This window comes from Eurosta solidaginis, chromosome 1 (assembly GCF_040869045.1).
Source record: "Eurosta solidaginis isolate ZX-2024a chromosome 1, ASM4086904v1, whole genome shotgun sequence".
Lineage (NCBI taxonomy): Eukaryota > Metazoa > Arthropoda > Insecta > Diptera > Tephritidae > Eurosta > Eurosta solidaginis.
In genome coordinates, this window is record NC_090319.1 from 372,165,088 (window position 1) to 372,177,613 (window position 12,526).

Here is a 12,526-nt window from a genome sequence, read left to right on the forward strand (position 1 = left end):
AGAAATACAACAGAGGGTTGTGTCTCCGCTTTTCACAAGCGTTGAGATTCACCACGCGTGACACGCGTGATTCACCACGTCCAAATATCACAATCCACGGATAGGTACCGGCGGGTTTGTATGGGACTTAGGCTGTTATGCCAAAGTAAATACAAATCTTTACCGATAACTGTGTTATCGATTAATTTATCGAATTCTAACAAAGTAATATTGCATTGTCATCGGAGTTATACATGTGTGCAAAATTTCAGCTCATTCGGACACCGGGAAGTGTATCAAATTTAACTTGCAAGATTCCATTACAGACAACAAAAGTGAAACTAAATAAAAGCTTATAAAAAGAAGTGCTCTAGAGTGAGAATATAGTTCTGTAACCCAAATGGGGTTTTTTTTTAATATTTTTATGGTCCAGCACCCCTTTTACGCAGAAAAAAGTTCTGAACCGATTTTCTAGTATAAAAAGAAGTGCTCTAGAGTTCCCTAGGGGGTGCGAATATAGTTCTGCAACCTAAATGGGTTTTTTTTTTTAATATTTTTAGGGTCCAGCACCATTTTAACGCAGAAGCGTACCTAGTAGTCACATGCAAACATCGTCTACAGTAAGAACTTTAAAACAGATACATATGACATTAAACTTATGGCATTAAAAGCTATGGGGTATAATTAAAAAAAGCGACTTGTTTTCTGTTTGTCCACCTTTTGTTAAATACGTAAATACCTACAATTTTTCCAAAAAGGAAAATGTATAATTCGAAACAAATTGTGATTTATTACATCAAGCCATTCGTCGTTTTGTCCACCTGCTTTTTTAAAATTTTTTTGTTTTCTACACCGAAAATGTCAGAACTCGTTACCATGGAATGAGCCATATGTAAACTCAGTTGCGGCATTTACTTGTTATATATATAATTGTTGATCAAATAAGTATGTATAAGCTACAACTGTTTCGATAAAGGAGATAAGATATACGCCTTGCTCTCCTATTCAACACAGATTAATACAAAATTCGAATTCCTCGAATCCTTAGATGGCACGCGCACAGGATTTCTGTACTAACGCGTCCATATGTATGTATGTACATTAGGGTGATTCTTATATAAAAAAGAGAAAGTGTCAGATGTAAATACGAAAACGTCATATGGAAAGGAGAATAGTCAATTGTAAATGCGAAAGCGTCAGTTCGATATGAGAACAGTCACTTGTAAATGAGACAGCGTCAAATAAAAATGCGAAAGCGTCGCGCTTTCCCATTTTCATCTGACGCTTTCTCATCTCCAAGTGACTATTCACAAATTCAAATGACGCTTTCGCATTTTCATTTGGCGCTCTCTTATTTACAAGTGACTATTCCCATATTGAAGAGACGCTTTCGCATTTACAACTGACTATTCTCATTTCCATATGACGCTTTCGCATTTAATTCAATTTCAATTTATTTAGGCAACTAGATTAGTGAAATAAGATCATCGAAAGATCTTTACAACTGGAAATAGTGTAGAAAAAGTCGTTTATTTTCTATACAAGAATTATCCTAATGTACTGTACATATATGAGCTATTCCTATTCCATGCTATTTCGATAAAAAATCCGACTTTTTTTTAGATTTTGATATAATTTGGGTATGTTGTAGACATGCCCCTAATATATTGTCAAACATAAGGAATCGCGAAAATTTTGCTTTTCTTAGAAGTGATGCAATTTTCAAGTAATTTTCGCCGCATAGAGCTTTAGTAAATTTGTTATAACTCGATAATGATCGTCTGTATCAAACAAATTATAAAATACTTTTTAATCCAAATGATTTAATTAAGCAATTATTTCCAAAAAATGCAAAAACGCACATTTTAAAAATTCTGAAAATGTCTGTTATAGGTAAGGACATCGAATATTCAACAGTCAAAATTTCAAGAGTCACATTTTAATGTGTCCTGAGATATAAATTTTTTTGTATGGGAAGGTCTGATGAAAAATAAAAATTTCAATAGATAATAACTGTCAATATTAATTATACCCCAAAGCTTTTAATGCCATAAGTTTAATGTCATATGGATCTGTTTTAAAGTTATTACTGTAGACGATATTTGCATGTGACTACTAAGTACGCTTCTGCGTAAAAAGGGTGCTGCGCCCTAAAAATATATAAAAAATAAAAACCATCCTTTTTCTACTAGGAAATCGGTTCAGAATTTTTTCTGCGTATAAAGGGTGCTGGACCCTAAAAATATATTTTTTTTAATATATTAGGGTTGCAGAACTCTTTTCGCACCCCCTAGGGAACTCTAGAACTCTTCAAAATAAACACAGAACTCCGAAAAAAATTGGTGTGCTACACTTTGGGGTGCTAACTTCACGGGGGCTATTTACCCTTTTACAAATAAGTAATCATTAAGATTAAAAACTCCAAAAAAAAATTTAAATCGTTTGTTTTAGAAATTACTTAAAATAATCAAATAATTTACTCATTTTTACACTTAAAACTATCAAATAAATAAAACAAGTCACACGATTGAAAAATTATGAAAAAAACTCCAACAACTGTTTAGCGCTCAATCCCTATGTGTAGTAAAGAAATCACAATTGGTAGGAGTCGTGTGAACCGTTAGAACTAATTTCTAAACACATTGCAAACTAATCATATTTTTTGCTGGGTTGCGAACAATCAAGGTTGTGCTGGTATGCGTGTGATGCCCTCCACAACAACTCAGCACAAAACTTACAAACATACACACACACACACTTGCATACTTGGACAAAGTTAAGCGAGTGTGCGGATCGTAAGCGATCGCGTGCAAATAAATTAACGAAAAAATGCCAAAAAATATAATAATAACAACAACAACAACAACTATGGCTATAAAAAGCTGTAAAAATAAAAGCAAAATGGCATAACTATTAATAATATAAAAGTAAAACAAGCAATAACAACAATAACACTGACAGCTATCAGCGACAACTTTGCTACTGCTACATACAAACATTGCCTTCTTAGAGCTCTTATGGGTCGTAAAGTTGACCTTCAAACAGCAACATTTTGGCGAAAACAAATATTTGCAAGTTTTTTTTTGATATATTTTTGTTGGTTTTTTGTGTCTCCTTTTTTTGTCGTTTTCGGTATTATGTTTGTATATGTTTTCGCTTGATGGGATTGCCTTTTAGTTGCGCTTTTGTAGCGTCAATCGCGCAAATATGTTGTTGTTTAGTTTTTTTTTTGCAGTACCTACTTTTTCATTTTCATTTCTATATAATTGGACAACATTGTCTCGAGCTTCGCCCAGCTTGGACGTTTTCATTTCATTCTATATAGTTCGTTTTAGTTGTTTTGTATGATCTTTTGATGATTTGCTCCTTTTAATGGATCATTTGTTGTTATTGTTGGTTTTTTATTAGTTCCCAGCAATTCGTTGTCGAATGGTGAATTGTTTTACTGCCCTACACACTGACTTCCTTATGAAGTGCATCAATACAGTTACACTGCCATGATACACAATTAGTTACATATAATGCACAGCTGCAAATAGCGTTCGGCACACGCATCTAATGTGCTCGTGATCAATGCGAATATTGTTGTTGTATTTTTCTAAATATGACTGTTTTTGTTGATGTTGGTACAAAAAACTCATCAGTCAACCTACTGCACCAAAATGATCTAATATTGTGAATGCGTTGTCAGCTATCTAAGATATGGAACAACCAACAGTTATCTAGTTAACTAACGATCAACGAACTGATTTCACTCCACATAATTTTTTTTTTGGTATAGTAATAAAATAAAATATGATGAATGCATACATTTTAGATACTATATTGAACCGTCTTTCTGTCAGCCTTTGTTTTAATTTTAAACTGCTTACTTATTCCAATTAAGCGCATATTAGCTAGATCCATTCCCGGTATGACTTCTAGACTGATTTCGCTTTTAATACTGGCTCCCAGATAGACAAAGTCTTTTACGGTCTCGAATGTATGTCCATGAACAATGACAGGGTCGTCAAATAGACGATTCTTTCTTTACTGAAAGCAAGTACTTCATCTCGTTCTCATTCACTTCTATTCCCTGGTCGCGTTAAAACTACCACAGACCACCTACTCAACGTGGTCCTATAAGTAGAGTCTTATATATTCTTGGTATAGCAAATCGAGTTGACAATATATGATGAAGCGGCTCTGGGAGTGTTCGAGAGAACTGTTTTTCGAGAGATTTCTGATGAGATGTTGGTGCTGTTGTTGAAGCGATAAGGACACTCCTTGAAGGTTTTGGGAAGTGTTGATGATGGCCCTTTGCCGGATATAGATCCGTTACGTTCCGGTAACAAACACCATTAACTAGCCCGAACCTCTCGGGAACGATTTATTATGACCACATGGAACCTTCAAGGTCATATCGCCCTCCCACCCCCTAGATCCATGAAGAACATGGTCCACAAGAAGGACCATGTTGAAAACGATTTAAATTTCGTTGGTGTGCCCAATTGCCGCCAGATGGCCGAACGAAGAAGCGACTGGCGCGACTTGCTTGAAGAGCAAAACCGTTTACACGGTTAAGCGCCAAGTTAGTAACTAAATAAGTGCAACGTGTTCATAGTACCATTTGTGTTTCCGGGCTCGCAGTAAACTAGAGGTCAGCTAGTGAAATAACTATTAATTATAATTATTATATTTTTATAGCATATTAACGAATTATATTTTGCGTGCATACGTGCTGCCTCGTTGATCGTTAATCGACGTCTAAACTACGCAGTTTCAGTTTTGGTGAACACAGCTTTAAACCTCTTTTTTATCGGCAGCGACGGTGCGTAATGAATGAAAGAAGTGCTTACACTTTCCGGTTTCATCTTCAGGTCGCGTGTTCACTACCTGGAAAAAAATGTTGCTAATTATTTCACAATTTGAGCTTTTTGGTTTTAAAGTGATAAACTGCGTTCTTAGAAGCTCACCAAAAACACCACATCCCATCCACCCAAACGGTCTGCTAAATTCATTCATTGGCTACCTTAAACAAAATTTTACCACACAATATAGCGTCAGCTCCTCACTGTAACAACGCGTCTAATAATCAACCTAACGCGCACAGCTGCTGACGTAAATACATAGGAATAAATATACATACATACATATATCATCTCATTGCCAATTTTTGGCAAAGGCCCCAACAGCAAACGTGTATTAACTCTGGCAGATGGGCTTATGACGACGCGGCGTGCTGTTTGTCTACCTAAATAATGAGAGCGCGCGCTCTAACATCTAAGCGCTAGTACTTGTCATAGCAAATATGTGTAGGCAGCGTTGTTTTCGTTAACGGCGTGGCCGCTGCCGCATCATCGGTGTTTGGACCGCGCGCTATCGATCGTTATTTGCAGAAATTTCATTTTCGCATATGGCCCACACATTGTTGCCAGAAGTTGTCGTAGCCGCTGCTGCTTTGTTGTTGTCTCTAGTAAAGCTTTCGCAAACAGTTTATTCTAAACACATGTGAGCGCGTATGTATGAGTGTGCGCGTTTGCGTATAGTTTATTGGTAGGTAGGTAGGTAAGTAACTAAGCTGCTCCTCCACAGCGCCCACAGCGTCGCTGGTAAGTTTTTATGAGCTTTTTATTATAATGTTTTTTTTTTTTTTTTTGCTCATTTCATGTTTTCAGTATTTTAGGTTTTTGGATTTGGTTCGCTGCTGCGCTATCCTATAATATATACGTATGCGTAGGTAATGGGGTGTGTGTGTGTGTGTGTGATTTCTGCGATCGGTATCAAGGTTTTTGGCAATTCATTTGGCGATTGCGACTTTAGTCGGTTGATGGGTTGTGTCGTGTTGTGTTGTTGTCAGCGTCAAGTTTGTCAATCGCCTTCTGCATATCTAATCGGCAAAATATAGCAATAAACAATTATTATCTTTGGAAAAAGTAAAAGTTGTGTTCCTTTTTTCTTGGATATTTCTATAATTCTCCAATTTTGTTATCACGCAAATATAACATACAAAAAACCCACATTGAAACAAGCGGAGCCATTTCGAAACTAATGTATGTAAGCTTGTATGTATGTACCTACTTAGTTAGAAAAGTGTGTAAAATTTCGTACTGCATCAGGGCGCGCGGTTAAACGGTCATTTTATTTGCATGTGCGCGCTTTGTATGTGCGCTTTTGACCGCTGTGATAATTGTATCTATGTAAACTATGCGCGCTGCTCTAAAAACTGAAGCGCGCTGTACTGCGCGCTCATCAATTCCAATTCAAATTCAAATTCGTTTTCAATTTATTGTGCGCTGGTGCGTTTGTGTGTGTGTGCCTTTATATGAGGCGCTTTTTTGATACTTTTTTTCTGCTTTCAGATACATATAAATATGTAAGGGTGCCAAATACTTGTTCTTGCCCGCGCCTATGTATATGTCTGCATTTTTTTTATTGTTATTGTACTGCGTTATGTTAACCATTACTATTCGCCATTTTTTCTGCTTCTACATCTTCTTCTTCTTCATTATTTGATTATAGTATTAGTTTGTTATGTATAATATAGCACCCTAAGTGGCGCACAAGAAATAAGCACTTGGTTTTGTGTTTGCATATATACTTATGTATGTAAGTATTAGACGCGTTCTCTTAACCCACAAACCGAAATCGAGATATTGAGACCGTGCCGTTCGCAAAAACTTAAGTTTTACATTTATGTGTTGTAGAGCTCGCGCGGTAGACACGACGGCTAAAGGCAAGCGTAAGCATAATAATCATTGTACGGATACGGATGCGGATGCGCATTAATAGTTCTATATTGTAAAAAAGTTTAAACGCAGGTAGTTAGCGGTGTCTGAGTCAGGAAATGTGCGAAAATTATTCTTACAAAAAAATAATAATAATAGCTTAATTATTAATGTTATCAAAAACAAGCACAAAACTACATACAACTAAAAAGCAGTGTTCCCTTCTCTAATAAAAAAAAAGAAATTGTAAAAAATCACTACAAAAATTAACTTTCTGTATTAGTACTGAAAACTGGAAAAAACAAAATTTTATTTACAAAAGAAAAAAGAAAAAAAATACAAAACCAAAAGTGAGCAAAGAGTGTTTTCCTTTAATGATAAACAAAAACTTGTTCAAATGCCTATCACCGGCTTAAAAACCTAAAATTTTTTTTATTCAAAACTAAAAATACATAAAAAAATACTAACAAATTAAAAACAAACAAAAAATTATTAAAAAACGAAGTATTACAAGAACTGCAAAAAAACTAACAAAAATTACAATTCTGAAATGAATAAAAAATGGTCCCTTCAAAGGCCTTTTTTAGCTTGAAAAAAGTTTACTTAATCTTAAACAAATAAAATTCCGTTATTAGTACCAAAAATTAAAAAAAAAAAACAACAAAAAATATTACAAGCATCACAAAATTATAAACAATAAAGAATATGTATTCATAGTTAAAAGTAATATAGTGAGTGTTCTTTCCTTTGATGGACTTTTTTTTATGAAAAATGCGTATTTTTACGATCTTAAAGTTTAAACACATAAAAAAGTTCGTTCTTACCAAAAATGTTTTCAAACAAAAAATATCCAATCAAACTACTACAAAACTTCAACCTGATTATCTTGATAACTTGTTACGTGCATGGAAATCATTGCGCACTGCATTTTGTTTTTGTAATAGAAAACGAAATTGAACCATGTTAGCAGTTAATCTGAGAAACACGCCTGCGTGAATACCCCTAATAGTGTTTTGTGTTTTTTTTTTTTTTTTGATCGAAAAACAAAATTAAATTACATAAAATGCCTGTCACTGACACAAAAAATTGCATAAGTTTTCTTATTTTTTTTATGAAAATTATACATTATTATAACATATAATTACAAACAATTGGTAGAGTATTTCCCTACTGTAAACACTGTAAAAAATGTTCTTTGAAAAACAAAAAAACTATTTTCAACAAAAATGGTGCAAAAACGCTAAGAAATTTAAACCGAAAAAAATACTAAAAACAATAAAAAAAATGCATTTCCGCGATTAGCTATGAAGTCCAGTTCGCGGTGCAACGTGAAGTAGTATAAGCCCAATTATCAAGTTACTATCTAAATAAAATTTTGGCAGTCTAGGGTATTTTGTATTTCTAATAGAATACGCAATAAAGCCACCTGAGAATATAACCTGATAAGAACGCCACGTGGCCGAAAAAAATTTTAATGCAAAAATCCCATCACTGATACAAAAAAACTATGTTGAGACAAAATAAAATTTAGTCTGTTAAGTAGTGTTTCCGTTTCCTGAATTAAGGGTCAAAGGCTAAGAGACTGTAGCAAATTAAGTATTCTTTCCTTTATGCGAAAAAGTAGTGGCCAAGAAATTTTGACATTTCCTTTATCTCTTTGTTCTCTATGATGCGGCTTCACTTCGCTGCAAGACACACAAATCAGACAGAGCAATGCATTAGAAAAAATTTTGTCCAAATCTAGGACACTTAAGCTCAAATAGCTATAAAAAAAAACCTCATACAGTCACTGTTATCCCCTGGAATCAGCTCCCTGTGTTCAGAAGCTCGTTTCTCAGGAAATAATAAGACGTAGAAATATTTCTTGACGAAATCAGGGCTCCCCTGTGTATGTTTGCTAAAAAACCTTTAGAAAAAAGTAAAAGAAAAGGTATAATTTTCTTGAGAGGTGAATACTGCTTGAGCTATTTTATATGGACTTTTCACTTTTATTTTGACTTAAAGAACCTAAAATTCTTTTACTATGCTTTTCACAAGGTCTTATAAAAATGGTCTTAATTTGAAAAAGTTTTCGTTCTTAGAAACCTTTCTACGGAACATGCAAAGTATGATATAACTACTTAAGAGATATCAACGAAAGACAGACTAATCTAAACAAAGTTGAATAAATATTACATATATTTCCACGAAATCCGGACTAATTAAAAAAAAAAGCTAACTAAATAATAACATGCACATGCCACGCTAAATAAACGAAACCCAAAAAAATTAAAAAGAAACGAAAGAATATGAAAATATTAGCACGGTTTAATGGTAATATAATAAGGTGCGTGTCGTCAAGAGAGTGAGAGTGTTTTATTATCTGTTATTTGTAAATGGCTTAAGTTGACATAAGTTATAAACTTTTGTTTCAATATTTTTGTATTTGATAGGTTAAAGAAAATGTAGTGGTTAGTATATTGATTCCTGTCTGTGGGCATTGCCACAAATCTTTAACTGAATTATATAATTTGTTGTATTTTTCCAAACATTCTATAGCTAAAAATGCGGTGTAGTAAGGATCCGATTGATCGAATTTTAAATAGCGAAGAACAATAATAAGCACCCCCATTGAAAACGTTTATTGTGTTATATCAATTTTTAATCAATGTTTCTAAAAGCAGAAGGTTGAAAAAGTTATTACTAAAACATTGTGTAAATTCTCATGAACTCATCCTAAATAATAATTAAATTTTTTGTTGTGTGGTAATCGAGTATGGTTTAGAGTTTCTTTGCGGTGTAATCCTTTATCCAACGCGTTTCGGTACATGTGTTACCTTCCTCAGGGATATATATTATTCATTCGTAGAATAACTGAGCAAGATACACTTAATATTTTTTTTTTCTTCTTTGAAAATCTTTATGTAATAAAATAATATAAAGAAAACTAATCTTAGCGCTTATTTAATTAACTTTCCAAATATAACTGCTGCAGATGTTTTATTTTATTTGGGTTTTATTGCGGTTTCTTTGTTATCAAACGAGACTTTTATTTAGGCCTTAAAAAATAAAAGTCCGGATTTAACTTTTATTTCCGGACTTTTAAAAATAACTAGTTTAACTAGTTCTATCGGACTCAGGTAATACAAATCCGAAAATAATTTTTATTTTGATCCAAATATATTTAAAGTCCAAAATTAATAGTTTTGCAAGGAATTATATTATAAAAGAAATAACAGTTTCCGCCCCTGCTTCCATCTGTTTAGAACTTAAGTCAGTCCAAAAACTTTAATTTAATAATGTCTTTTATAGTCTCCCTTTCTTGTTGGTTTTGAAAAGATTTTATAATCGTTAGTTTTTTAATGCATTGGTTGAGTAAGCAGTCTCTGGTTAAAGATAGAGTAATTTTTGTATAGGGAATGAAATAGCGCACTATCGAAATCGGAATACAACATACCACGACAGGGCTTACACGGTTTTTGCGCTTATAGCCTCATATATAGACCAATTCGTAGAACAATGTTAGTTTTTAATTTATTTTTGGACGTTGAAACTGTACAGCAAATTGACGTTGACCACAAAGTATCCCATACATTTTTGGGAGCGGAATAAATTGGCTTTGTTTTGTGCAACACCAAAAAAACCGACGCATAAATAAATAAATGTAACGCGCGATAGCCTCCGAAGAGAGTAAGGCCATCAACACTTCCCAAAGGTGGCCCGGTATCGGGAAGGCTCTGTTCGAATACAATCGGATATATCAGCTGGCTGCAAATCATTCTTCCGCCGCCCTCCTATGAGGCGAAACGGCTTAGATGCCAATCTTAAAGCGCTCCGCCTCATAGTCGGGCGCTATGTTGCTCGGCTAATACCTCACACCAACGACAAGGTGCCTACCCTAGTGAGGGATTTCTATGATACTTACTTACTTAATTGGCGCTTAACCGTCTAAACGGTTATGGCCGTCCAACAAGGCGCGCCAGTCGCTCCTTCGCTCCGCCAACCGGCGCCAATTGGTCACACCAAGGGAGTTTACATCGTTTTCCACCTGGTCCTTCCAACGGAGTGGGGGTCGCCCTCTACCTCTGCTTCCATATGCGGGTTCCGATAGAAACACTTTCTTGGCCGGAGCATCATCTTTCATTCGCATAACATGGCCTAGCCAGCGCAGCCACTGCGTTTTAATTCGCTGGACTATGTTGATGTCTGCGTATAGCTCGTACAGCTCATCATTAAATCTTCTTCGGTACTCGCCATCGCCAACGCGTAGAGGTCCATAAATCTTTCGAAGAACTTTTCTCTCGAACACTCCCAAAGCCGCTTCATCTGCTGTTATCATGGTCCATTCTGCCCCATATAGTAGGACGGGTACGATAAGTGACTTGTAGAGTATGATTTTCGTTCGCCGAGAGAGGACTTTACTTTTCAATTGCCTACCTAGTCCAAAGTAGCATTTATTGGCTAGATTGATTCCTCGCTGAATTTCAGTGCTGATGTTGTTGCTAGTGTTGATGCTGGTTCCCAAATAAACGAAGTCTTTTAAATAAAAAATAAATGTAAGGCGCGATAACCTCCGAAGAGATCTAAGGCCGAGCTTCTCTTCCAATTTGCGTCGTGCTCCTCTTGATTTTCGCTACAAATTGGCCGGACGGGACCTATATGTTTTATGCCGACTCCGAACGGCATCTGCAAGGCAGATGAGTTTTCACTAAGATCTTTTCATGGCAGAAGTACACTCGGAGCGCTTGCCAAACACTCCTAAGGGGACACCCCGCTTAGAAAAATGTTCTTCTAATTGAAAAACCTTCATTTCTAAAATTTTGATGTTCTTTGCCGGGGGTGCGAACCCGGGGCATACGGTGTGGTAGGCGGAGCACGCTACCATCACACCACGGTGGCCGCCAAACGAAGTCTTTTACCATTTCGAAATTATGGCTGTCAACAGTAGCGTGGTTTCCAAGGCGCGTATGCGCTGACTCTTTGCTCAATGACAGCAGGTAATTTGTTTTGTCTTCATTCACCATCAAATCCATCTCTTTTCCAGTTTGGAGTAAGCAGAACTATCAGCGCGGGTGTTTAGGCCGATGATATCAATGTCATCAGCATATGCCAGTAATTACACGCTTTAATAAAATATTGTTTCTATGATAACAAAACTAAATAATAAATATTTGGCGCGATTTACTTCCGAGCAGATTAAAGCGGAGCTTCTCTTCCAACTCGAGCCTACAAATTGGCGGGACGGGACCTACTTGTTTCATTCGGACTCCGAACGGCATTTGCAAGGCAGATAAGTTTACACTGACAAGCTTTTCATGTCACAAAAACACACTCGGAGTGCTTGCCAAACACTGCCGAGGGGCGACCACGCTTAGAAAAAATTTCTTCTAATTGAAAAAACTTGGTTCTAAAATTTTGATGTTCAATCACACCACGGCGGTCACCACTGTTGCAAATAAATATCGAAATTTTTAAAAACTTGTATCAAACTAATGCAAATATTAATCTAATTTCTAAGAAGCGTAGTTGATTTAAGACTCACACAATCACGCTTCTTGTCGCTACAGGACTGAACTTGCGCTCGTTCGTAGCAATGCTATGTGTAGTGTTAAGAGTTCAATGTAGGAATTTTTTTAAAGAAAGTTACATCCAAATCCATTCAGTATTGTCAGAGACTACGCCTTACCCATATTAAAGACTTATTTATAATATACTAGAAGACCCGGCAGACGTTGCTCTGGCTTAAATTTGGGTTATCTGCATACATTTTAATAAGCTTTTTCCATCTGACTCTGCCCTCCCCCCTCTTCACTTTTTCCTAATCCTTTTATTCACTCCTCCCTCCGTCTTTTTCGCTTCAC

The 12,526-nt window shown here is 35.6% G+C and overlaps 1 protein-coding gene across 5 annotated transcripts in view; it reads left to right on the forward strand.

Moving 5' to 3' along the window:
- fru (fruitless) overlaps positions 1-12,526 on the forward strand; it is a 171,953-nt gene that overhangs the window by 12,549 nt on the left and 146,878 nt on the right. Inside the window, exon 1 of one of the 5 annotated variants that reach the window (XM_067763015.1) lies at positions 5,520-6,011. The exons of 2 other annotated variants lie outside the window; for them this stretch is intronic. The gene's annotated coding sequence lies outside the window, so the exon portion shown is untranslated. Of the gene's footprint in view, positions 1-5,519; positions 6,012-6,064; positions 6,780-12,526 lie in introns of those variants that run through there. 2 more of the 5 variants (XM_067763016.1, XM_067763017.1) reach the window with 2 other exon arrangements.